Source organism: Notothenia coriiceps, unplaced genomic scaffold (genome assembly GCF_000735185.1).
Source record: "Notothenia coriiceps isolate Sejong01 unplaced genomic scaffold, NC01 NC01_scaffold00037246, whole genome shotgun sequence".
Taxonomy (NCBI): Eukaryota; Metazoa; Chordata; class Actinopteri; order Perciformes; family Nototheniidae; genus Notothenia; species Notothenia coriiceps.
Genome location: NW_011369947.1, coordinates 16,007,400 through 16,034,593, shown reverse-complemented (window position 1 = coordinate 16,034,593; position 27,194 = coordinate 16,007,400). Strand labels below are relative to the sequence as shown.

At 44.5% G+C, this 27,194-nt stretch overlaps 1 protein-coding gene across 10 annotated transcripts in view; it reads left to right on the top strand.

The window, feature by feature from the left end:
• rbfox3a (RNA binding fox-1 homolog 3a) overlaps positions 1 to 27,194 on the top strand; it is a 265,880-nt gene that overhangs the window by 189,736 nt on the left and 48,950 nt on the right. The window lies entirely within an intron of this gene.

Below are 27,194 nucleotides of genomic sequence, written 5' to 3'. Positions count from 1 at the left end.
ATCGGGAGAAAAAAAATCGGGGATCGGGATTTAAAAAAAAAAAAAAAATTAAATTTTGTATTCAATGTTACAAAACAAAAATGACCATGTTCAAGTCTTAAAGTCATCCTGAGGCCTTAGTTTTGGTTTCAAATGACACAACATCATGTATGTGTTGCTTCTTTGGGGCTTGTTTTCATAGACCTGGTTGCTTATTTCTCTCAAATCTGGCAACAGAGTGGGCAGGGCGCAGGGTTTAATTGTAGCAGTAAGCTAACGAGTACTGATAAGTTTTATTTTGTTTTGATCCAATGCTGCGCAACTGAACTGATCCAATGCTGCTGTGAAAGAAAGAAGCTATATCCATGCTGGATAGAATATCCAATTTAAATAAAAAAATAACCTTAAGGCACAACTTGAATGCTTTTTTTCTTTTTTTTCTCTTAATGCATTGCATAAAGATCGGATCGGGAAAAATTGGTATCGGCAAATTGTCAAAATCAAATGATCGGAATCGGATCGGGAGCAAAAAAAGGTGATCGGGATATCCCTATTTGCAGCACATGGTTTTTGGCCGGATTCAAATCTGCCAATCTCTCCACCAATTGAGCTATACAGTGGCCCCCTATTCTTCCTTTACTGAAATCGTATCACATTATGAATATCTGTCCCTTTTATAATTCTTTTCCCTTCACTTTAGAGAATTTGGAGGTGGATGTTCTTAAACACTGGAGATCAGGTGTTCAGACCCTGCGTTTACTATGCAACATATTGTAGAAATATATATTTAATGTGTCAGTGAAGGTTCTGGAGACTAGGGATGCCAGAAACTGACCTTGATCAAATTCAAAAATCGGACATTTTCGATTATGGAGACTGTAACGAATATTCAAAAAATCGCTNACAGAGTTGAAATGGGCAGACAGAGGGGATGATTTGCAGCTAGAGATGTCCCGATCCGATCACGTGATCGGGGATCGGAGCCGATCACATGATTTTCAAAAGATCGGAATTGGGAGAAAAAAAATCAGGGATCGTTTGAAAATCATGTGATCGGCTCCGATCCCCGATCACGTGATCGGATCGGGACATCTCTAGCTGCAAATCATCCCCTCTGTCTGCCCATTTCAACTCTGTCTCTACACTAAAGCCACTGGTTTCCCAAATATCATAACAAAAGAAGTATAGATAATCCTCAACATTGCTTTTGGAACTAGTTTTTATCAAATATACAGTCCCTGTGAAAACTCTTGAAACGCTCCTGTTCTTGGAATTGTGAGTTTTTCCAAGAAATTAGATTCATTGTCATATGGCTGGAAACAGAAATAAAAAAAAAAAAACCTCCATCCAGAACTATTTGCTTGGTACTACCAGTACTAATGTGTTTTGGGGGGAAGCTACCCTTCAAATGGTCGCACGCTGTCAAGGCTCAGCAGGGATGAGGGCTTTCCATTGCCCACTCTTCCTATTCAAACCCCTTCCCTTCTAATTTAATGACTCAGAATGGTAACTCCAACATTGTTATCATTCAGCAATAGGGAGTAATGAATAGCAATTAACGTTCTCAAAGGAGCTTGAGAGACGTCGCTTTTCACCCAGGAATGTTGAAACAGCGCAGTGGAGGGAGATACTGTCATGTAGAGAAAGGGCCTAATTTATCCGTCCAGCTGTTTTGGGTAAATAACTTTTTTTGTATTAGTATTATTCTTCCTGTCGCTGACTGCTATCAGAGAAAACACAAGTAATCATTCTAATATCCAACACTTCCTTTGATGAACTGTAATAAATTAGCCCGTACATTTTTTTCATCCAATGATTGCTCTTTCTGGTGCCGGGAGAGGAAGGGCTAATTAACTGGATATGAATGAAATTCTAGGGCAGCGTGGTATCAACGGCAGGGAAACAAATGCGATTTGCTTCTGTCGCAACGAGTGGAAAATTGCTGTGTAAATATGAGGTTGTTGCGGAGCAGCGTTTTTATGTGTGCTAACATTACATGGGTGAGAATCCAATCTCACAGGGCAGCATGTGCGGACTGCCCTCTCTGATACACTCCACCGTCCTCCACCTACTCTATGATAGTGCTCTAAAAGCCCCCCTCCAACCCCCCCCCCACCCCAAAATATATCTTCACACACACACTCACAGGCAGTCCCACTGACACAGAGAAACACAAACACATATTTCAAAAGGTAAATGCTATTGTCGAGCCACGTCAGCTGAGGTAGAAAAATGGCAATTTGACTCGAGTCCCATTTTACCGAATTTACCCCAACCACTTGATTTCACACAAGGTAAACAGAGCAGATTCTAATTGTCACACTTGTCCTCTCCTTTACTCCACGTTTGCATATTCCATGGTTCACTTTCAACCGGATGTAGTGGGCACTCGAGTCGGGGAAAAAGACCCCAGCCTCCTCATCCAGACTCACTTATTTCACTTACCGTCCCTTTATGCCACTTCTCGCTTTTTCATCTGCAGAGGCCGTTTTTTTTATCTATGGGCTTGGCCAGTTTTGGAGAGAATTACGGTGACAGAGGCATGGAAATGATAGGCCGGCAGTGAGATATCTCTGCCTCATAAATTCTACATTGCTCAAGATAATTTACGAGGGAGGTTTGTGTGCGTAAGACAGACAGTGCTCCATGGTATCCATCCACTCCACGGGCTCCATTCACTGCGAGAAGTGCGGTCGATTTATCGAAACTGAATTTATTTTCACATTTAGTCCCACTGCATCACTTTGAATGATTATGATCATTTTTTTTTATTCTTTTGCTGAGAAAATGCCCGGATATTATTTGTTCTGTCAGGATTATTACAGATAGAAGAGCAAACTAATAGATTGTGTGCGCGGCGTGTCCACTAATTTACGACGGAGGCCTTCGCGATGAGGTATTCTGCCATCAGCAAAGGTCATCAGCTCCCTGTTGTGCTGTATGAGCAAGAGGCCAGGCCAAAAGGCAAGACGGCTCTGACGTGCGTAATCATTCTTTATACATATTTCTGTTTGAGGAAGGTTAGCACACTGTATATAAACTAGTAGACTCATAGAAAATAAAAGAAGCCTCTTTGGATCGTTTGCTTGGGTCAGTTGTAGTACACTATATGCATTTTTCTCTGGAAGTTTCAAAGGCATTGATATTGCTCCTGAGAGCAGAATTAGATTTTATTTTCTTCTTTAGTTTGCATTGTTCTCTCTCTGTCTCTCCCTGCATTTATTTTTGTTCCTGTCTTCTTGACACGGTCTGAATTTACTCTCTTACGTTACAGGCTGATTCGATGAGCGGAGTATGACTGCAGCCCTCGCAATAGAAGTTTACAACTCAGTTAGCACCGGGCTCTGTGTCTCTACTCAGTTAGCTTTGAGGCCTGTATGCTGGTTGCTGCCTTGCCTCTAGTCTCCCCTCCCTGCAAGGCCTTTTTTCAATAACACCTTCCATCATGTCGATTTACAAAATGGATGTCTTTGCAGGGGAAGAAACAGCCCTTAAGGTGGCGAGCACAGCGTCCGGTGGGTGCAGTGGCTGTAGAGAATCACTCACTTGATCTTCATGTAAGACAGGGGGGTTAGAAGCTGTACGTCAGCTGTGTGTTTGTGTTTGAAGAATCCTCTATAGGTTTTCCAATCAGTGCCAGTATTCCCAACACAACTCTGATGTCAGCGCACCTGCTTATTGCCGCGTCGTACCTGAGTTTTAACTAGACAAGATGCACAATGGAAGCAGACAAGGCTCTTTCACAGGGGAGTTAATCTAATCTACTCCCACTCAACTTGGACATTCGCTGTCACTGACACGCCGGCGTCTTCTCCAATAAAACAGGTGAAGGCAGAGCACGTCGAGCGCAACTCTCCAGGTAACTGGTGCTGGCACTCTGCTGGGCTTTCATGTGAACCCTCTCCGGGATCCCTCCTATCATTATACATGAGCGTTCATTCTCAATTTGGCCCGCTCTTCCAATCAGTTATTCGTGCTGTCTTCTCGTGTCAGAGTCACAACCGTGATGCCACTGACAGGATAGCTTTCCAAAAAACAAATGTATAAACTGGTTGTTGCATTGTAGTGTTGTCAGGTGCTTCGGGATTTAAAAATCCACCATGAGGCAGATGTTAACATACCTTCTCTTTCTTCTCCCGCTGTCTTTGTGTAGGTGTGTGTGTGTGTGTGTGCACACAGGTGACGAGTCAGTAATTCAAGTGCTCAGCAGCAGGTTATTTCCTCTGAACCGGCGCCCTTATTTAATGGTAATTGTAGCAATTAGCATGCGAATAAGGTAAGAATTGGATAATAGAACTAAGATAAATATTGATGTTAATTCACATTGGAGGAGTAGTGTGTAGGGGGGAGTACAAGTTATTGTAAATGTATCCTGAACTCTCATTTGCATGCATTAACGCAGCGGGCAATTAAGACCTCCGAAAAACATCAATGGCGCCGACGTTAAAAAATGAATAAATGTACTCTTCGAAGGCGACCCATATCGCGAAGGAGGAAATGGATCCAGGGCTGTGGAGGTGTTTTCAACTTTTCCTCCCTTTGCCTTATTTACTTTGGTGCCTGAACCAGTAACCAGCTGCTGAGAAGGTTAAATGACATCCATCAACTGTCAGACGGCTGACCTGGGGATGATGCTTTTCATTTTGACTTTGTAATATCTGCAGCTTCGCTCACAAAATGAGACGGATGACCTAGCGTGGTCCCCAAAGCTCCCTCACTGCAGGTATATAACAGGTGATGGGACTGTGTCATTTTCTCCACGGAGGCTTGGTGGTAGTTTGGGAGGAGGGGTAGGAAAGGAAGAGATTGCGACGACTCAAAGAAGAAAAGGGACCAAGGATAGCTGAAGCTAGGAGGTAGGAGGGGTCTTGGTGGGCTTCGGCGACTGAGCATTTCCTGGAGTGGAAAAAAAAATAAAAATCACTCCCGGAAGGTGCGTGCCATCTGGACATCGGCCCATGTCTGCAAATCAGCAATGTGCAGCCAATGGGCCATCTCTACCCTCCTCGCACATGCTCGTGAGAAACATTACGATCACACGACCACTCGAAAATTATACGCCAACGTTCAAATCAGCTGCACACCCACCATCCTCTTACACCCCACCCCCCACCCCCCACNCCTGTCTGCTGTTTTAAGGAAAATGTGAGGGGGGAAAAAAAGTGAGTGCAGTGCCAGGGGCGGGCGGTGGAGAAAACCTAATTTCTTCCGGCGTGCTGCAGCGAGTGGGTTATTGAGGTGGCTGTAATTTGATAAGGAGAGGAAACTCAATGGACTGTGAGCAAGTCAGCAGTTTGAGGCCAGTCACATTTCTGATGTGATGTGGAGGTGGCGGTGGTGATAGTGAAAGGAGGGATGGAGGAGGGTGGCTAGAGAGAGGAAATGACTGAGACGGGGAGGAGAAAAGTGATTGAGAATGGAAGGATAGCGGGGTTCCCTAACATGGACGGCCTCTTCATGGTAACACATATCCCACTCAGGACGGAGCCAGAGGCACATTCTCAGGCAGATGGCCCATATACCTGATCACTTCTAATCCGTAGATCTCCCCATAGAGCCCCGCCAAACCCAACCCCTTTTTTATTTCAAATACCTTTATCCCTACCTTTTTGCTCCGTGCTCTGAATTTCCACTCGCAAAGTCACTTTTTGTTGTTGTGGCTGTTTCTCGCGCGCCAGATAAGAGACACAAGTGTGATCAGCGGAACCTTTGAAGTTCCCATAAATAATCGGGCAACGTGGACCACTCCGGAGCCCTCAGCTTCCAGTTCAGATCAAAGATTAGCCTCACGTCTGCCCCGGCCCTGGAATAAAGCACTTTATTGGATTCCGAAAGCCGGGCGAGCCGGGCCCCTTTCTCTCTCACCGCGGGTCCCTCGTCAGACACAAGGCCCGAAGACTTTCACACGCAGCCTATCGAGCTGTTTGTACTCCCAGGATCCACAAGAAAGAGAAAACAAGAAAGCTTGAACAATGCTGACTTTTTAATCAACACTGCGTTCAGAGGCAATCAGCAAGCAAGGCCTGATGTCTGAGAAATCTCTTTGTGGAAAAAAAAATAAAAGTGGGACGGGGGGGGGATACTTGAAGTTTCTGTTAAACAGGCTGTAAAATGCTCCCTCAAACCTGCAGGGCATTTGGATCTGGCGAAGCCCATGCAGGCAGTCATGTTCACACATGAGCAGGCTCTCTCATCTGGCTGAGGGCGAAGTCAATCTGGGGCCCGGTGTTTGAGAATGGCAGCCCACCATTCAAAAGGTCGGCACTGGAGCTTCTCTGGCTCGTGGTCACACATCTATCTGGGTGCGTTGTTGGAATACACTCCAGGTTAGAAAAACTGTCCCGAGCCGATTCTCCCATGCCCGAGTAAAAATGAACGCCGCCAGCATTTAGATGTCTGAAGAACTAAAGGGTAGGCTGGTCTGTTGTTAGCTGGTTAAAGACAGGGCTCACTGAGCCTTTTGTGAGGGATGAAAAACGACGTCCCTCTGCATGCTAGACTGCTCCGAGGAAGAAATGGCTGATGAGTGTGGGGGGTTGCAGCTCCCGCAAAAACCCTCAGGAGAGCAGAATTATCTTCTTTTATGTACCTCCTACTCACCTCCTTTCAATAAGTCTCCTGTACCACTCAACACCAAGAGTTACAGTCAAGACTTTACAGGACTAGAGGAGCATCAACAACACTGTGTTAAACATTAACAGGCCTGTTTAATATCCCCATCCGCCATCGCTACAGCTCTCCTAACATTGCACATTTTTGACAATAGGTAATACTCAAATCTCTCTTCCAGAGCCTAAATCCCCATAAAAACACATCTCATCGAGGCAGCTGTATTCTCTGGGGATTTGATGTTCATGTCATGAAAAGCCATACTGTGCAAACACACAGCCCACGCACAGATTAGGCCGGTCATACCGGAGCTCTCTCAATTTTTACATTTTTGTCTTTATTTCTCCCTTTCCTGAATTATACTAGGTAAACAGCTGAGGATTGTACCAAAGGGAGGGGTTTTTACGAGCGGGAAAAAATGTAATGATAATAAAAATAAAAACATCACCGCCAGATGAAAATTGTTTCAACATGAGAAGCCTTTAAAAAGGTGTTGCGCAGCGTAGAGGGAGGCTCACCGAGCCAAAGACGAGATGAAAAATAATTCTGTCAGCAGACACGTTCTCCCTACATCACCCCATTGCACTCCTAATTGATAAATGATGTCCATTCATTTCATCAAGGTCAGCGACCAATTAAAACATTCATGATTTATCCACCAATGAACAGAACCCCAAATCAGCAGGGATCGCAGGCACCAAACTTTGATGTTTGATGACTTGAACACACACGGTAAAGGAGTGTGACCTGAGCGGCTCACTGGGGATATCAAATAACTCTCGGCCAAAGTGTGTGGACTCTGGAGGTGAGGAGCTATCAGACACACAGCATATCCTCTCTGACAGACAATCTTTATTTCTAATATATGTTCATATTTGTATTTGCTGCAGGATTACAATAGGTATCAGATTCTTAAAGGAGCCCTATTATGAGGTGTTCCTTTTGTGAGTATGCTACGGTATATAGGTTTGTATGCCTGTAGATTGTGTGCAAAGGCAAACATCCCTGCTTTAAACTTCGGTTGTAGTCCTTTGTTTACTTATTCAACATAGTGACATCACTACGTAATACTTGTGCTTATTTTGGCTTGCTCTCCTACACATTGTATGTAACATACTAAGGGGCGGGACATCTTTAAGCTGTCGACCATTGAGGGATGTAAACATTTTACAGTAGAGGAACAAAATACAAATATGAAACCTCGAAATTAGCACCCTTAAAAATTCAAATAAAGGTTTTACTTACAGAATCTTGAGATATTTTATATATTTTTTTATAGTGTCTGGTATCCAAGTATTCAAAATGTCCCTACACTAAAGTATATTAGTGTTGCAGAGATGATTTAACATTCTTTTTTACTTAAATTTCCCATGTTAGTCACGCATTATCTTCAACACGCGAGATAACTACCACATCCTAATCTCTGAAATTCAAAGTAACATATACGCTTCACGATATTAAAGCAGAACCGCATCTTATATGACACTAAATTAAACATACATGCAGCTGTGAAAGGGAGAGCCATGCCATGCCAGGCCAGGCCAGTGCAGTCATGCTACAGCCTTCTTGTAATTGTGCCTGTGCTTCTGGGTGGATTTCCAGCTTCTGAATCTGCATTACCTTTGCATATGAATTAAAAAGGTCATTACAAAGTCTCCTTTTTGATGTCTGAGTGATAAATAATATATATAAGCTTTTGCAAGATATGCTCTTTCAAGTCCTATCAGCGGATCTTTTCTTAATATATGCGCTACATTACTGTGCATGCACACCCTTTGGTGCACATCCCCCCATGCATACTCTAGATGTATGTTAATGACTTTAATGGGCTGTTCTGTTTCCATTTAATCAGAATCTAAGTTCTGGGATACAGCTGTGTGCTTAGTGGTGTCGAGGCTTCGTGTTCAGGCCCGGTCGGCACTGCCTGTTTCAAATCCGCGCTGCTAGCATCCCCCTACTTGATTGCAAGGGTGTGTGTGTGTGTGTGTGTGTGTGTGTGTGTGTGTGTGTGTGTGTGTGTGTGTGTGTGTGTGTGTGTGTGCGTGCGTGCGTGCGTGCGTGCGTGCGTGCGTGCGCTCTCCGGCCCCCTGGCTCTGCCTCTGGAGGTGGGTCGCTTTAAGCATTCAAACTCCAGAATGAGCAGCATACTACTATGATTTCAGTGAAACAAAAGAGATACAAATTTGGCTGATTTCCTTGTCGACTGTAATGAGTGGCCTCGTATTTCAGCGTTAGCTTCTGCTTGTCTCTCTTTCCCTTCCCCTGCCTCCTCTCTTATCCTCCCTGTGGTGCGTCTTTGGCATTCCCTCCCCACTCCAGAGCAGCCCATCTAACTGAACCTGATACTGAGATTTGTGCTGCTAATTCCCTGCACTCACACGGCTCAGTGTGGTGTCATAATTGGCACGCCATTGATTTATGTCTCCTCTTACAGCGCCCTGAATGGCTGATGAGTCTAGCTTCCTGTCATAATAGTCCTTGTCCAGGCCTCTTGCCGCTTGGCTGCTCACCACACTCCTTCCTGTAGTCCGCTATTTGTTGTGGCTGAAACTATGTTAATTTCCTTTTTACATGGGGACAACATGGGACATCCTTTACCTTGTAGCTAATAACATTCTATGCATTTTCAAAATCATTAATGGGATTTGAATGTGTTCAGACTCCCAGTAATCACATTGCAGTTGTGTAGTAATGCGATGCAAGGCTGTAGCAGAGGTTAATGGCTTTAGTGTGTTGTTTTGTTCATTTAAAAAGGGAGACGTAATCTCTAACAGGCTGACCCATGTAGGGCCAGAGAGGGGGTTTTGGAAGAGCGCTCTTTTTCTCATGTAGGCAACCAGCAGGGGACCTTGGCGCCTGATGGGAGCTGGGCTCTCCCCGGGGACAGCTGTAATCTCATTGTCCCACAATAGAGAATGTAGCGAGGAGGTGGGGAAGAGGGGCTGCAGCCCTGGGGAGTCCCGGGCTCCATGGAGAGCACTTGCTCCATCTTCCCACCTCACTCTGCTCCGGCAAAACGAGCCCATTGATTTGTGTGTTACATCCAATGAGGAAGGTAGTGGTGTCCATGAAATGAAGTTGTCCACGCTTCCTGTAAGGTGCTGTTAACTCATAACATGCTATTATGTTCTTGTTTGGCATTTCCCAACATGACCTCCTTTTAACGAACTCTGCGCAGACTTGAACAAACAAAAGAAGCCCATTTTAAAGGCTGTGTGAATTGACAGACTTATGAAAAATGCATCGTAAGTTGTAAACTATGTGGATGGTACGAACAGCACAACAGTACATTCTGCCTTGATGTTATTTATTTCCGTGCATTTCATTAAACTTTCAGTCGGCTGGCTTATCAGATACCATCAATAAGGCGCATCGAAATCAGACTGAGGAGGACAGGGCAGTGCGAGAGCGATGGAGCCGAGTCCGGGATAGGAGTGCCGAATCCGGAGCGCGAGCAAAGCTAAGATTGGTGGAGGGCTTCATCCCCGGGCGTGGCCCTGCTTCTTCAAAACTCCTTGCGTTCATGCAGCTGCCGGTCAGACAGGCGGGGCTCGCTCAGATGAGCTGTCAGGCAGGAGTCGGGGCATCCATGGGAGGCTGTGTGAGAACAGCAGCACGTGGCTAGGCAGGGAAGAAAACAGCGTGGAAGGAGAAGGGGGAGGAAAGAGTGGCAGGGAGGCAGGCAGAAAAACCCCAGACCTTGTGTTTCTAAAGCACAGCTCATACATTGCTAATGCCTGGAGTAATATGGGTTCATTCATAATGGATAAACCCTTGGCCTCTGCTTGCAAAGTATATCATGTGCACTGTAAAGAGGTTAAAGATTGGGTTGTGTTTGCCAGGAATGTGGTGGCCACTTCTGGCCTGTGCATTAGCGTATGCTATTGTTGTGAATGTGGGATGCAGGGAGGGGCCGCTGCATAACAGGCCTCGAGGCTGAGGGATAACCCAGTTGAAGATTTTCTCAATGCGTTTTGAGAATTAAGTCGTGGTGTGTCTAGCTTGGCTTTCAGTGTCCTATGGCTGCCTTAATATTAGTGTAAAAGACCCAGAAGGGTATAAAAAGGGTGGGTAGACCCTTTTATTTCATAATACCCTGATGACAATATCACAGTTTGCATTGTGTTGTGCAGCAGACAGCGAGGCAGTGTGTCTGTCAGCAGCACATGCCTCAGATTAGTCAGTGCTTCTCGGTGGAACTCTGCAGCCCACCATCTGCTCCTTCCAAAAGGGTAGCTTTTAACTTTGGACGTAATTGACATCTGAGAACACACGCAATTAAAAATACAGTAGATGCAATTTAGGAAAAGTTTAACCTCAGCAGCTAAAGCTTTCAGCATCACAAGCGGTGAACCGTGCTGGCGCGCTGATAGCTGGGCCAAACACGGTGCAGTGCAGAGGAGGTGAACTGCTTTTGAAGACAGAGCGGCGGCGGAACACTTTTTCTGTCCCTCTTTTCCCTCTTTTTACCTCAGTGACTGTGCACATAAATCAGCACTCCTGTTTGGCCCCATTACGGAGCACTTCCTCCGCCACCATCCGGCCTCCTCCTCCTCTGCTCCGCTGCCTAAACAATGCATGAACCTCTCAAAGGGCAAAATGCTGTACCACTTAGCAAATGCATATTTTATAGAGTGTAAAACTATGTGCAGCCTGCCTTTTGACTGGCCCCCTTTTCTTTGTTGCTCTTAGCGCTGCTCAGGGCCCTTGTTGGCCCCCCTGCAGGGTCAAGGATCACGACAAGTCTTCCACCACATAACATCTGGCGCTTCTTTAAATGGCATTCCAAATGGTCCTTTTGATTTGGTATAGTGCTTTGGCGCATTGAATGTGTTGTAATTTAATTTCCTAGTAATCGCATCAAGCCCTCCTCGATGCCCCCTCGTCAGATTACAGTCCAAATGGAGGGACTGTAAAAAGAGTCTAATAAAAGCTGAGAGAACTTATGAGAATAATGCATCACAGAGTTGTGGTTGTGGCTTCATTTACGCCCACAAGCCGGCGCTGCTCATGTTCTGTGGTCCCATAATTATGAAGCAATCATCCAGAAGGCTCCTTAATGCTCTGCGTTTCAGTCAGGGATCACCGAGCATTCTCCTTAGGTCATTGCTCTCTGGGCTAATGATCTTATTACAGCCTCACGGCTTTAAGTATTAGATGTCTGTTTGCAAGTCGCGCCATGATCTCTCATCCTTCTCTGTTTCCTTACCTTCTACTATCCCTCTTTTACTCACAAAGTGTGTGTGTGCGTACTCCACGAAGAAACTTTTTTCCTTACCCACATACCTCACCTTTTGGCCTTCATTTCCGCCTTTCCTTCCTCACCCCCATTTGATCTCTCTTTAATCCCCCCTCCCCTCTTTTTTTTCCTACCCATCTCTTTCTTTCAATTTCTCTCCCCCTCTTACTCTCTCTGCCGATCGATATTTGGGGCTGAATTGGCTGAAAGGGGAAAAGAGGCCTGTAAAATTGAGGAGACAGGCTGTTGGAGGCGAGCCAGCCTATCTCCCTGGCTTGTTTATGCTTCAGGAATGATTCCCAATACCAGATAACCTGCAGAAAAGTCAGCATGTGTCTTTCTTGAGGGATGGCCATGGATCGGCCAATTTCTAATTATCGGCCAGCGGACCACTTATCTGAAGAGTATTTATTGTTATTAAAATGCCAGTAGCATTCCAAATGAGGCTGCTTTTCATGACGTAATACTGATGAGGATTTTACACTTAAGAGTAATATAGAGGAAGCTGTTAGATGCTGGAATCTGTCTGGTCTCAGTGTGTGTGTGTGTGTGTGTGTGTGTGTGTGTGTGTGTGTGTGTGTGTGTGTGTGTGTGTGTGTGTGTGTGTGTGTGTGTGTGTGTGTGTGTGTGTGTGTGTGCACCCTTAGGGAGTTTGTCTTTCTCTCTTTGTGTTTGTCAGGGGATCTTTTGGGGCAAACACACTTCATCACTTTGACATTGATTAAAAATACATGGCCCTATTCTCGGGGACAGTCAGTGTGCACGAATCAGCCCGGTGCTCCGTTCAGCCCTCGCCGTCCAAAAGCTCTCCGGCCCCTTGCTCCTCCGGTCTCAGCATCCAGGCCTTTTGCTGCTTTAATTGCAGTGCTGCTCTGGGCGGCGTAACGACAGCTCATGGACGCTGCGGGCGCACATCCATCCGTCTCCACGCTCCACCAAACACACACTCCATGCAATGGCGTTTAAGCCAGTGTGATCATTGTTTTAAGAACATTCTTAAGCAACCTGCCCACGATGAGCCTTACATTTGCATCGTGCAGTTTACCCCTAAAGCCCCCGACGCAGACACCCATGTGTTGCAGCGCCTCTTTGTTGTCTCTACCTCCACTCGGTCCCCTCCTCTATCCTCTCCTTCCGTTGGTCCCCGAGTGGCTCTCTTGTTTCCTTTGGATCATCTGTTAAGTGGGAGATAAACTTCAGTTAGCTTGTGTGGAAGTCTCTTCAGTGGGGACAATGTTATCTGAGATGCAGGAGTACTCGGAGAAGCCCAGAAAGGTATATGCTTCGGTGTGTGTATGTGCTGGTACTTGTGTGGATACACTCAGGTGTGTGGTGCCCTCGCGGTTTGTTGTGGTTATTGGGCCGAGTTTACCCACTTCCTCCTGCAGCTAATGCAGCCCTTCCCACTCACCCGCTGCCCTCCACTCTCGCAGAGTCTGGTGTGGTCATCCGTGGCTAATGGGCTTACATCGGGGCCCATTTTCAAGCTTTGTCAGCATAATTGTTGCTCCATCCATTGGTGCGGGGGCCATTTTGCCCACGAAAGCCGGGTGGTGGTAACCCAGGCTGGGCAATTAGAGGGTATACGGAAGGGGCAACACATCCAATTCTCCCCCCTGCTCCTCATCATGGCGCTGGGCTGGTAGTGCTGCCGATCAATGGACCTGGGGGGGGGGAGTGGGGTTGCTGATTAGGGAGGGATCGGTTTAGCGAAGCCACAGCCACTTCTCTCTGTTCGTTTTCTTCTGTCGTTCTCACTTCACTATCTCCACCTCAAACGTTCTTGCCCCCATTTCAAAGCAGAGTGTGTGTTCCAGTGTGTGTGTGAGCGCGTGCACTACCTTTACCCTGACATCAGTGTGACATGGCACTTAATGGACTCTGCCATGTGAAACAAGCACCCTCGGTTAATTACCTTGCCAAGGCCCTGGCCTTTCTGGAGCAGTTCATTCCCACTTGGGCAGGGACTCATTGTTCTTGTGTGTGTGTGTGACAGTGTGCGTCTGAATGCACGTGTGAGTGCATGAGCCCCCATTGTTGCTCAAATCCTCTGAAGTTGAATCAGATTCAGGCTCTTCCTCTCTAAAAACAAGTGTTTTGTTGTCGCTTTTTGCAAAAATGCAGCAGGCTGAGGCTAGAGGCGAAGCGCTAACAAAGAGCCAGAGATACAGTAAAGCTGCAGGCTATTCTGGGAGTGGAGGACTGCAGTGGTTCCATTCCTGAATAAGCTCGCCTCCCTGGCTTCATTCATGTGTCGATTAGCATTGAGTCCTCTGTAAAATCTCACATTTGAATGGAACTGACAAGCATTTTGTCAACAGTTGCACAAATGTCCTCTTCCCAATCTATCCGTGCACTTGAATGAGTGTTTGGCAAAGAGATTCTGTTCAATCCTTCACGGTGCATGTTTGTTTTAATTTGCTCAGTACTTCACACAAGTATTTTGTTCTTTTTCTTTAATCTAAATGCATATGTTGTATGGCTCTAGAATATTGTTGTTTGTGTTACTTTCTTTGTGATTCATGCTGCTGCAGTCCTGCTGACAATGCAAACAAATGTGTGTGCGATTGCTGGGCAACACTCTCAGGTAGATAGTCCAATCGCTGTGCTCTGAAACAGGTGGTGTAGGATAAAATATTTAACAGCATTCTCTGAATATACTCAACCCTAGTCCATATGTCGCAGTGGTAAACAGATCCCGCCAAGTCCATGTAGCTACTGCACACCACTTCCTCATGTATTATAATATGGGAATTCATGAAAAAGCATGTCAACAAAGGCATATTTTATATGTATTCAGGCAGTGTGTCAAACAAACACAAAGGCTTTGAAGGCTTACTTGCAAAGCTAGGTTGAATACTTGTATTGCTAATTATCCGCCACATGTAAAAATAGTGCGTCAGCAGGTGTGTAATAAGCTTAATGTCTAAGACCAGAGAATGAGAGAATTATAATTTCTGACTCTCATGGGCCTCACTCTGCCTCAGTCAGTATTTTCTTTTGTTAAAATGGAAATCACTTTCTGGCTTTTAAACACAGTGTGTGCGAAATGTATAACAGTTGTGGATTCATTACTCCATAATCCTTACAGATATTAAAATTGACAATCATCCTGATGATATCCAATCATAATAAAATGTATTCCTTTATAATACCTTTTTTTATTTTTGGAACATCATCAGAAGATTATTGAAATACAATTTAAACATGTATAACTATATCGCAAAAACAGATCCAGATGATTAAGATTATTTAAAAAAATAAGTATAATAGTAATACAAGTAATAATTATAATAATATTAATACATTCTATATTCTACATTTAAAAATGGTGTATCAGCAAGTATGGTGTCGTATTAATAATAATACATGTTGTCTACTACATGCATGTGTCTTTTTAATTAAAAAGTATTAATACTTTTATTGTTTTATTATTATTATTATTATACATTTTGTCTACCACATGCAGTGTAGTATGTGTCTTTTTTAATGATCTAACACGTACAACAGCACATGTTAAATTACAAATAGACAATTTCTTGCCAAATTGCAATGTGCACTTTTTAACAATGTGGATGGAGTAAGTTATAACTTTGAGAACATTTGACTTTTCCACTTGGTGTGCAACAAAGATGAATTTAGTCGGTGTAACAAACCCTCAGACTTTGAAGTCCCAATTTGTGTCACCCAGACGTTTCATATTTGGCCTCAGAGTGATAGTTCCCTGCCCTCCGGCTTAAGATGTTTTAGTGAGGCTGCACTGTGTTTATCACTAAATTACAGGTTGGGCTTCTAAATATAATTTATATGTTGTCAACTGCTCCCCTAGATTTCTGAGAAGTGGCAATCTTCTGCAGAAATCAGAAAGAAGTATTGATTCCGCGGACGGAAAGTTCAACTCCCAGAATGAAGTATGGCTGTGATTTGAAGGCTTGGAACTGAACTAAGGCACTTTGATCAGGAAATCAGAGGAGGCAACAATTGTGACATGGTTGTCTTCCCTGTAGATGAAAGGAGAGTAGAAGCAGTTTTTTTCCCCCCTCCCTGTCTGTCTCCATTGTGCATTTTACTGTAAACAGACACTGACAGAGCCTCCATCTCTCTTTGAGATGCGAGTTATCCAGGATTCAATCAAACTTGTATTTTGGATATCTTTTAATTAGTTCATTGTTCTTCACTTTTCAGTCGAGACTCAATTTCATAGACACAGACAGCGGCTTTCATGTTTGGAACTTTCACAAGATGGAGTCTCTTTGAGTATGCCTTATTTATTACTCATAAACTTCACAAAGGAGTCCAACATGTGCCAACCCGAAGCTAGCAGACCTCCATCTTGTGAATCCTCATGGCTGTTTATATAGCATGCAGTGCCACAGTAGAGAGAAGCCCGTAGTATGGATATACACTACATCAGCTCTCTTTGAGAACTTCCAGGCTGGTGGCAGGCAGGAGACTGTGGCTGCTGGGCACTGCTGTACGGGGCGTCAACCGCCTTCATTAATGATGCAGGAGACACTACCTCTTCTCCTGCCAAGACAGACACAGGCAGAGGAGAAGGGCCCCCGAATTGAAAAGCCCCATGGGTTAGACTCTAACAATGCCCTCCTCCTCGCACGCTCAACACTCCGCACGTGCCTGCAGACTCAGTCCAACTCCGCGTCTACCTCATCCTGTCCGTCTCCCACCGCAGCCAGGCTGAAACTGAACCGGTCCCACAGCAGCAAAGGGGGAAGGCAGGTGAGGGGGGAGGGAAGGAGGTAGAGTGACAGATAGCGGTTAAGGATGCTGACCGGAGCCTCAACCGCACTTTACCGACCAGAGAGATAAGCGACATCCTGCTGGATTGGCGCTCGAGAGGGGAAGTTGGTTTTTAGCTCTTCCTTTCTGCACCGCCATTCTTTTTTTTTTCATGCTCCATAGCTCGACTGCTGCAGGATCAACTTTTGCATGTGTAGTTTTTTTCACCGTGTGCTTAAGGTACAAAAAAAGTACAAAAAAGTTGCTATGTATTATGTGCCCTTTGGCATTCTTTTATCAAAGCAGTTACAGTTACCAATTTGCTCTGCCTTGATAACAACATGCTTCTATTGTGACATATCTGATATCTTATGCAACCATATGTAACACACCTCCCATCATTGTATACCTTTAGGGCTCTTTGGCTCTTTACTACCTACGCTCGCAGCTTTCTTGTTCCTTCAAAAACAGATAATGCGGCCATTTCTTCCTCTGTTTTCAAGAAACCTGATCCTCAGTCCCAACTGATCTTGCCAGTCTTTTAAAATCCTCTAATATTTCACAATAAAAGGACTGCGGTTTGTGAAAATGTAAACAGAGACCAATTTAAAATGTCACCCGCCGTGAGGCTGCTTTGCGGTAGATGTACGGGAAGAGGTGTGGTGGATCCCACCCACGTCGCCGTAATTATTTGGCTGAAAACGATAACCCACTTTAGCATGGTTCTGTTGCAATCAGCACAAACTCTGCAGCGGTTTGTAAGACACATACGGACTTGATTGAAAGGAGTACTAATCGTCGGAGATGGTGTCTTGCCATGCAAACTATCCCTCTTTCTCTTCATTTCTTCCCAACCCACTCCAAGCAAAGTGGCATTTCCATTTTAAGATTGCCTCTCAAGCCCCTTTGTGAATAGAATTGAATTACGCTGAAAAGCACCAATTGATTCTTTCTGAGCACAATAGTTTTCATCATTTAAGCCAATCCCAGCAGGTTTCCCCTTTTCTTGAAGTACCTATCGAATCCGGTCCAAGAAGTCATTGTGGCCGTTTCATTGTTTCAAAATGGGTGAATGGTTTCTGGGATCAAGAAACACAGCTCTGAAGAAGCGTGTCAGAGGGGCCCGGTGTGAGATGTAGATGGGATGGGGGGTGGGTCAAGAGTTCAGCTGGTACATGTTCGAGGTCTTAGGTATGCATTTCACCGCTTCGACACACCAATGGTCTTGTCACATAGTCTACCTAGGACCCAAGGGCCCTTTTTAATAGAGGCATCGAGGACTGGATTCCAGCTCATTATGAGAGCTAATTTAGCATGGGTACCATGCAGCAGGAAGCGCAGGTTCAGGCTCAAAGCGAAGCCGGTCGAGAGGCAGCAACTTTCTCATGCACGGCACATTTTTGATTGAGAAGAAATAAAGCAAAGGGAGGTTATCCCGGAGGTGTTTGATAAATGAGCACCCACAATCCAGCTCTGTGAAGCTGCCCACACCCAGGCCACACTATCCACTCCCACACCGAGCTTACCCTTTGAGGCCACTGTAATGTTGCCTTCATGGTCATAATGTCGGTGCATACACAGCACTGCGAGGCAGGGCAGTAGGCCCCACCCCAATCCCCTTAACCTAACAGTGATGAAAGGCAGAGCAGGTGAGGAGTTCAAATCTGCTCCCAGGCTTTAATCAACTTTCCTGCAGACATGCAGTAATGTAAAACAGAGAATGAGAGGCCAACGCCATCTCTGACGCTATGAAAACACCCCTTGCCGCTCTTATCAAGAGAGGATGGGGAGTTTAAGGGGGGACATCGTTTTCCAAACCCCACTCAGCGGAGACTAACATCAGGTGCCAGGTTTACAGGAGCTGGGCGAGCCTCTGGACCTGACTCCGGCTTTGTCACTTTGACTTGCTAACTGTGCTGATGGACAAAGAGAACAGGGGCACTCTGGGTAGTCCACAAAGGGTTTCAAGTTGGATGTGTCCGCAGGAGCTATTGCAAGTGATGTTCAGCCAGAGAAACATGGATGCGATCCATGTGCACTGTCACACCGGCGCTGGTGTTGTATATCAGTGAGACACTCCTGGAGGGATGCCAGGCTGATGGGCTGGAAGCAAGGGTTTATTTTTCTTTTTTATTGAAATTGTACTTTACTTTTCTGCTCCCCTCATCAGCAGTGCACTTAAAGAGGGAAAAAGGAATCCTTCATGCTTTTTAAGGCTTTGCTTTCAAACCATTCATGAGACAGGCACTGAGAAGCCTTTTTTGTTGCATTAAAATGTGTGAAATGTAGATCGCTGGGAAATGTCACTGACAGTCATGGTCACGTACCCCCCACTTTCTTATGAGCACAGAGCTGAATTTCATCCCTTTTTTCTAAAGGCAACTTCATCTGGCTGCAAGTGAGGAAATTAGACCATTAACCGAAAAGAAAAGAACAGCGAGAGTTTCCTGTGTGTGTGTGTGTGTGTGTGTGTGTGTGTGTGTGTGTGTGTGTGTGTGTGTGTGTGTGTGTGTGTGTGTGGAGGGCATGCGAGCAGCTCTGGTTTGTGTGCTTATGTGGGATATTTTATTAAAGGTGTCCGTCTATTGTGTTTTAAAATGGAGCTTGCTTGACCTCCACCGCACGACCAAGCACTGCTGAAATATTTACCATCCGCAAAAATTGTCACTTTGCCCGACGTCCCCCGATCAGTCATCTGGCCTGTGTGACCCTCGATTACTTCCACCCCCTGCCTCCCTGTCAGGCTTACATGATCAGACCCTGGTGGCTGCTTTTGTCCTTTTCCCCCTGTAATGTAGTATTTCATGCTTTCTTGACCAATCTGCTCGATCAGCAGTATTCCCTCTGTCCCTCTGCACTTCCCCCTAGTTCACCCTGTCCATTTCCTCCCTCCATTGGTTTGACATACAGCAGCGGAGAACTTGCTTTTTCTCCGAAGTGGAAGTTTAGATCATGATGCGCGTATTGACTTTCCTTCTCTTTCCCGTCTTTGAAGCTTGTCTTGGTATAAAGAGAAATGTCACAACGACCACATTATTTTTCTCCATTCTCCAGTTCTTATTTAATTAAACTCTTTTCCAATATTTTTTCCGGTTTATCGCAGACTGAACATAACTCCGTCAATGTGGACGAATACTTAACTCTTACTCCCCACACAGAGAAGTGATAAATTAAAGTTTTGCTAAAACAGTGAAGAAGTTAATATGTAACAAGAGGTTCCGGAATGAGAACAGATATAATCCTCCTTCCCTTTCCCTCCATCGTTGGATAAACAGAGGCAATCTCCAAGCTCTTTTTATTGATATCCTTAAGACCAAGCCCAAAACTTGACTGTATGTTTTTCTTTTGAAGATCCCTACCATGGATTTAGGTGCTCCTAATTGACTCAATTATCCTGTCCAGTTCAAGTTTGAAAAGTAAAGTGTGGGTTGTGAGGATTTTTCTGGCATTAAGTCGTCATGCAAGGGGCACGAAGGCCCGGTGTATTTACTGCCAGAGCCCGCGTTTATCCGACCTGATGCCTCTAATGCAGGTATTAATCTCCACAATGCGTTTTCCCTCCAATATTGGTCATGTCATCTCTGGTTAGTGGAGTCTCCTGATGAAATTGTCCAAAACTCCACCGATCAATCAGGCTTGGCGTGGGATTGATTTTCTTTCATCTTTCTCGTCTTCTCTTTCTTTTCCTGCCCCTCTCGATTCCGGGGCCTCTGATGTTTCTCAATATAAGACGAATGTCGCGCAGAGGGTAAAATAATGACTTGCTTTGACCCACACCTACCAAACATTTAGGTGTTTAGCTCCCTTTCTCTCCCCGCTTCTAATCCCCTCTCGTCTCTTTAGACTTTGGTAAACGGAGCACCTTTCTCATCTGGATGCTCTCCCAGTCCATCTACATTCTGTTGAACAATTCTGCAAACGCTAACCAAGTCCTTTCATTGCCTCTCTTTTCTCTCGCTAAAAACATGCATTGTGGCAGTAGTGAAAAGGCTACAAGGCAGGCCCCCAGTTTCCCTCTTCCGCTTTTGACGCCGCAGCTCGGCAGATCAACAGCACCCCCCCTCCCTCCTCCCCCCATTTATATGGGCCTCACGACTTTCCCCATAATGAAATATTCACAGGTCACTGGTTCCCTGAGAAATGATGGGGGTCAGTCAATTGCTTTTCAGCGAGTAATTTTCTCCCCCTTCAGACGGCCCTGCTTGTCGTGTTGACAGTCATTAGCGCAGGAGGAAGGCTGGATCGAAGCGGAAGTGTGACACTTGTCAGACAGTAGCAGTCTTTAGCTCCTCTGCCTCTCCTTTATATCCCCGCCACCTTTTTTTTTCTTCTGCTATTTTATCTCTCTTTTATGCTCCTTCTTTGTGCACCCTGCTGATTTCCGGGGCTAGATAAATCATGCCACTGCAGTTTTTCATCCCTGCCTCTATTTTCCTCTCCCTTTTTTTCAACCTGGTTAATCCATAGAAGACATTTCTTTCATGTCAGTGTGTAAAAATTAGCTACCGCTCTCCTAAATGTCCCCCTTTTTTGTGTGTGTAATGATTCACTTTGAAACAAGGCCATCAAAAGCCAATCAAAAGAGACACTTCAGATTTGGTGATTGGTGATTAGACCTCTGGAAATCCCAGGGAAAGTTTAGCCAAGGCCTCTTTTTTCTTTATGACTCGGCCTGACCTTTAAAGATATTACCATTTGACATGATGAATGGCGCACAGAGGAGACAGAGACTTTTCCTATTAACCAGCAGCGGTGGAGGGAGATCACATTCTTTCCTTACCCACCGCCGCCCCCCACACACACACACACACACCACCACCACCACCACTACTTTCCTGTCCTTACAGAAGGGAAACAGAGAAAGAGAGTCACGTCAAGCAGTGACATAGTGTTAAAAATGATGCGGGAGGGTTTTGGAGCGGGGGTCTTTGCTGGTAAAAGGCACCACAGATGGCTAGCCTGACCCCGAGGAAAACTCCAATTAGCTAACAGTAATGGCTGGGCCCGGTGCCGGGTGTCTGCAGGCAGCACAGTGCTGACCCTTAGGCCTCACGTTCCCTCTATCTGCTGCGATGTGATGGAAAGCTGCAGAGCAACCGTGGCAATCTGTTTCCATTGTGTCAGCTGCCACATAGCAGCGCTGGATTCACAGCCTCAGCACACACACATGCATGCCTGTGTACTCGGGTTACACCAATACGTGCACCTGATTTTCCCCATTAAATAAGAACTCCATGTCACCGGGCTAGCTTCTTGCATTTGGAGCAATACTTGTATTCAATTACATAAATAAGGGTCCGGATTATTAGATCTGCCGAGAAGGATTTTCTGTCCAATTTGGTGCTTGTTCTGGGTGTTAGCCTGCAGGATAAAATACTGTGAAACCAGGGACATTTGGTAAAAGTTAAGACATGGGCGAGAAACTTTAACAGTTACTTCGTTTTTGCTGTGGATGTCTGGATTTGACATGGTTGAAATTATTCTTAACTTTGCAAAAAATGTCTGCCACTCTGGTTGATCCAGATTCAGATTGAACCTCCCCTGCTGTAAGACAAACACATTTAGAGAATGTGCAGCTTTGGCGAGCTATAAATGCCATTTTAGAAGTGCTTGTGATTGGACGGAAGCTTGTGTTTCATACTGAAGAGCCCTCATCATTAATGCATACTTGACGAGAGTGGCCCTTCTATGGCTGCAGGTTGAGACTTGCTGTGTACAAACCTCATTGAAACATTCTTGTATTAGTGTAACCATCTCGTAATAAGGCCTACGTATTATTTTCTTTGGATTATAAAACATAGCATCTATACAAGATTTGTATAAACTTGGATAAGTCACTTTATTTCTTTTTTTTAGGCAACCAGTGCCTTTATTAAGAGACGGTGATGAAAGAGGGAGGCTGAGCTATACAGCGGCCCAAGTGCCTTTTTTTCTTGACTAGTTTCTTGTCTTTTACTGACCCACTGGTCTAAGAAAACAGTTGTTGATTCTGTCATTTCACCCTATAAACACTTTTAATTGCAAAAATGCAGAACAACTCTTGTATAATCATTTATTACTCCAGAAGTAACCAAAGAAGGAAGACAGTGGGACATTAAGAGTCACAGCATTAGTGCAAAAAAGGAAACACCAATTAAACATCTTGCTTTCAGTTTGGCCACTTTCTTTCTCTTCGGTTGATCACCATGTCATTTTCTTTTCGTTATCATACTGTTTACATCTTTCATTATTCTACACAATGCACTTTCTTTGTGTCTTTGACAGCGGTATATCCTTTTGAAACCGCTCTGTTTCTGATGTGCAGCATTCTTAAAACTCTCAAATCCATCATTAGGTGCCGGAATCGAAAAACAAGAGTCGCAGCCGCCTCTCTTTTCCATAATGCAAATCAATTTCCGTAATCCCCGTAGTTTGTGAAACAAATTCCTCACACTCGCTAGTAATTTCTCTGTGAATAAAAACATGACAACTTTATTCACAGAAGTGTTGGTTGCTTGTTTATTCATCTGTTACTTTTTCTTTTAATTCTACGGGTGTTTGCTGAGTGTGCAGCCTTTTTTTTTTTTTGCAGGCATCACCCCGCATTGCTCTCACACAGCATGTTAACTTTCAGTCTCAGTTTTTCTGCTGATGGCAACCGAGCAGCTCAGTTTGGGGATAAGTGATTTGCCGAAGGGCACGTAGGATGGAGATGGTAACTTATAGCAAAGTTAATTTACCTGCCAACACTTTACGCTTGCAGCCAGGGTGAGGAATTATGTTTGGCAGAAGAATCCCAGGTCTCTGCTACCGCTGATAACACGTGTGTTCCTCCTACTGAATACCAGATTCCAAACATTACACAGTTATGCATGAATGATGTGTAACATGAAGAGAGCAATTCAAATGTTGTTTACAATCATATGTTTTTTTAACTCTAAATTAAAGGCTTAGGCTACATTATCCTATGTTTATTTTATTATCTACAAATGTGTTCCTAGATCATCTTCTCTTCCCTGTCTGTGGCACTAATCCTGATGCCCAGAAGACACAAATCTGCAAAAGTGACTCACAGATAAAGTGTTTTTTAAAAAGGTCAGTAATTTCCTGAAACATCTGTAGTGTTTCACAAAAATGTAACTCAGACAGGACGACAGTCGGGGACTATTTACAGTGGCGGATTAATACACATTTGAAAAGGGCAACCGGACGAGCGTGTGGGTACGATCAGGCTTTGGCAGTAATTAATGAAATGTTGATGATGCAATCAGGATACAAATTTTTTTTAACAGTATGCCCTTACAGTTACAAAAAAAGATTACCGTTTCATTTCTAAAAAATGGGGGATAACTAGCAGGATTACACTGCTAACATAATAACCTTTAGTAAAAAACATCTCGTTATTATTTTAACCAACCCTCATTATCTATCCATTATTGGATTTGCTGACATTAAGGTACATATAGAACATCACCAGCCCTATCTGTAAACTGTAGCAATGCTAACAGCTATTGCAGCATCTCCCTTGCTCTGTCTTTAGCAGTGGCAATGAGGAGAAAATCTGCCCACTCCGTAACCCGCCGTGCGGTTTGGCCTCTGTTCGGGGAATAAAGAACTGCTGGATGCTTACAAAGTTTTTACTTAAACACAAGTGGAGATTAATTGGGATGGATAGATCTCTGCTTCCGCCTATTTACATTTTTTTCCTCTCTTCGCCGAGGGGGCAGATGTTTATAAAGAGTAGATATTGCAGTGCAGCAAAGCCAAGTACACGGCGTCGATCAGAGAGCTTTTCAAAGACGGTTTGATGTTGTTTGGATTTTGATAAACATGACCGGAATGTGAGCAGTCGTTCCATTTACAGTACATCTGCGTGTGTGTGTGTGTGCTGATTATTTTACATGTAAACACGGAAGCTGTTGTGTATCACCATTACAGCTTGTGTCAACATGTAAACATTGCACGGCATCAATCTTGCACTCAGCACAAGTGGACAGAGCTATTATGTTAAAAGCCCATTTGCCCGACATATTCCTACCAAAGATGGCCTCTCGTGGTGGGCGGAGCCTCATCCAGCGAGTATTGATAGGCTCATTGATTGATCGATGGTCCCCGGTGATTTATCGATCCATCTCCATTCCAAATGAGCTACGAGTGCTTTCCTGCCCAGAGGAAAACAACCACACTCTCACACAGGCGGTGTAATGAGAACACAGACTTATTCTGAGCCGCGCCACGCATTCCCCCTTCCAATCTGGTCTTTTTTTGGGGTGTTGGGTAAGAAGAGATGTGCTATTTGAAATTGGAAATGAAAATTGTTGCGTGGTGTTGTGCCGTGAGATTTGGAGAAAGATTTACTCAGGCAAAGCACTTTTACCCCATCACTGTACAAAGCCAATCTCCTCCTCCCGAGGTTTTAAGAAGAGTTTCGGGGCGTCCTTAGGTAGTTAAAAGTGCATCGACTATGAATGGGCTAGTGGGATGTGTAGATTAATGCAGTGGAAAGCCATCCCTCAAAGTGCTTAGAATAATTAGAGTCAGGCTTCCAACAGAATGGGCATGTCACTGGAGGAAATTGTATTTTTATTTACTGTGTCGGGTCTCCCTTGGCCTCCCTCTCGCTCTGTCTCTGCCTCTCCCCATTTGTATGGCGGCGGAGCTCGGTATTCAGGAGCCGGGGTGTTTCTCAAAGTGTCTTAAAGGTGCTGTCAGCGCGCCGTGATGCATCTCTCGGATTTGTATCTGCGTGTTTCCACGTGTGGGAGAACACCATTTGTATTCTGCGCGGGCATTTGTATTCAGGGAGTGGATCCGCGGTTCTGTAGGTGTGCATACAACTATGTATGTAAATCCGCAGCATTAGCATGTGTTTGAACTTTAAAAAAGCATATACATGAGGATCTGTATGTGATTACAGAGAGAGATGGTGTATAGTTTATGTTAACTCTTGTGCATTTATTCAACAGCACGTTGCTAGTTACCGTAATGATATTGTCAAAAATAATTATAACACATGTCCACCCATATCTGATGCCAGCTGCTAAGTAAGGGTTTGCCTGGGAGTATTCTGGTAATGTTATCCCAAATATATCTCGTCTAAACACCTACTTATCTCTAATAAAGGAATTTTCTGTCCCAATAAATATATTTAAAACAAATAAATACATTATAATATTCACTTATTTGCGATGTACTATAGGGATTCTATGCATAGGACTATACTGTAGGAGAAGTGTTTTCAGCTACTTTTGTAATTCATTTAGATCTAGTTTCACTTTGATTCAATGCTGTAAGACAAACATTTTTAGAAACTTCCAAATATGTTTGACTGACTCTGTATAAATCTCGTGGTCGATAACCATCGACTGTTCACTACCTTCAACATTACATAATTGGATCATTATAAAAGGTTATAACAATTCTCAAGTCATTCGGAAAACCGTACAATAAACATGGATTTTCACAATGTAATATTAAATTAAGGTAGGTCATCAACATATAAAATATGGTTGTGTTCAACCACCTATTGACTCAGTACTAAAACATGAATAATATAAATGTCAAATTGTGTATTTGTTGAATATTGGCATTGTAGCATGGTTACTTTCCTAAAATAAATGAATGCTTTCCCCACCACAGCCCCTGTGCGTCTGTCTGTCTGTCTGTCTGTCTGTCTGTCTGTGTGTGTGTGTGTGTGTGTGTGTGTGTGTGTGTGTGTGTGTGTGTGTGTGTGTGTGTGTGTGTGTGTGTGACTGCATATTGGCCTGCACACCAAAGTGTTGAGGCATTTCCCATCTCAGTGCGGTGGACGCTGGTGGACAGCGAGGCGGGCTATTGATCACAGTGAAATTGTGGAGTAGTGAGACATGCTCTAAATCCCTCCCCCTACTGCTACACATCCTACACACCCACACACACACACACACACACACACACACACACACACACACACACACACACACACACACACACACACACATGGCTCTGGCATCAATTATTGTGGATGGCGTGGTTGACAGAGTGTAAACCAGGTGCCAGCCCTCAATCCAATTAAAGAGATTTAATTGGAGAAAATAGATGGAGTGTGTCCACAAAGTGCTGGCCTACCCACATTTAGCAGATTCTTTTCTTTTTTTTTACCTTTCCGAAAAGTAAGGTTTTGTTTATGAAAGAACGATTGAATATAATAAAGCCTCAAGGCTGTTGCTTTCTCCAGACTGCCTTGCTCCACAGGTCAGTAATGCAAACAATCCCATTCCTCCCGCCTGAGAGCTGCACTGGCAGGTAGAAATGGGATTATTATCTAAAATGGGCCCAGCAGGTGTTTCTGTGATGCAGTGTAATTTCAGGAGGGTGATAGTGTTTCGAGCTTAAATTCCCAGAGATGCTTTAAAAAAGAAACATCTAACAAATAAGTTAGGAAAATCTGCCACACCGGCTCATTAGCATTATCACCAGGCCTTATAGGGAAAACGACTGGAAACGACTTCCTGTGTTAGCGGGCTAGCTGCTCGTCTGTCAGCTATCACAGTTTGAGGAGTTCATGGAGCTAAAGACAGGCGGTCAGGTAGCGCACACGGTGGCCCCAACTTTTCAAGCTCTTTTCTATCCAAATGTGTCCCTCCGGATAAGAGAGTGTGGCTCATCCCAG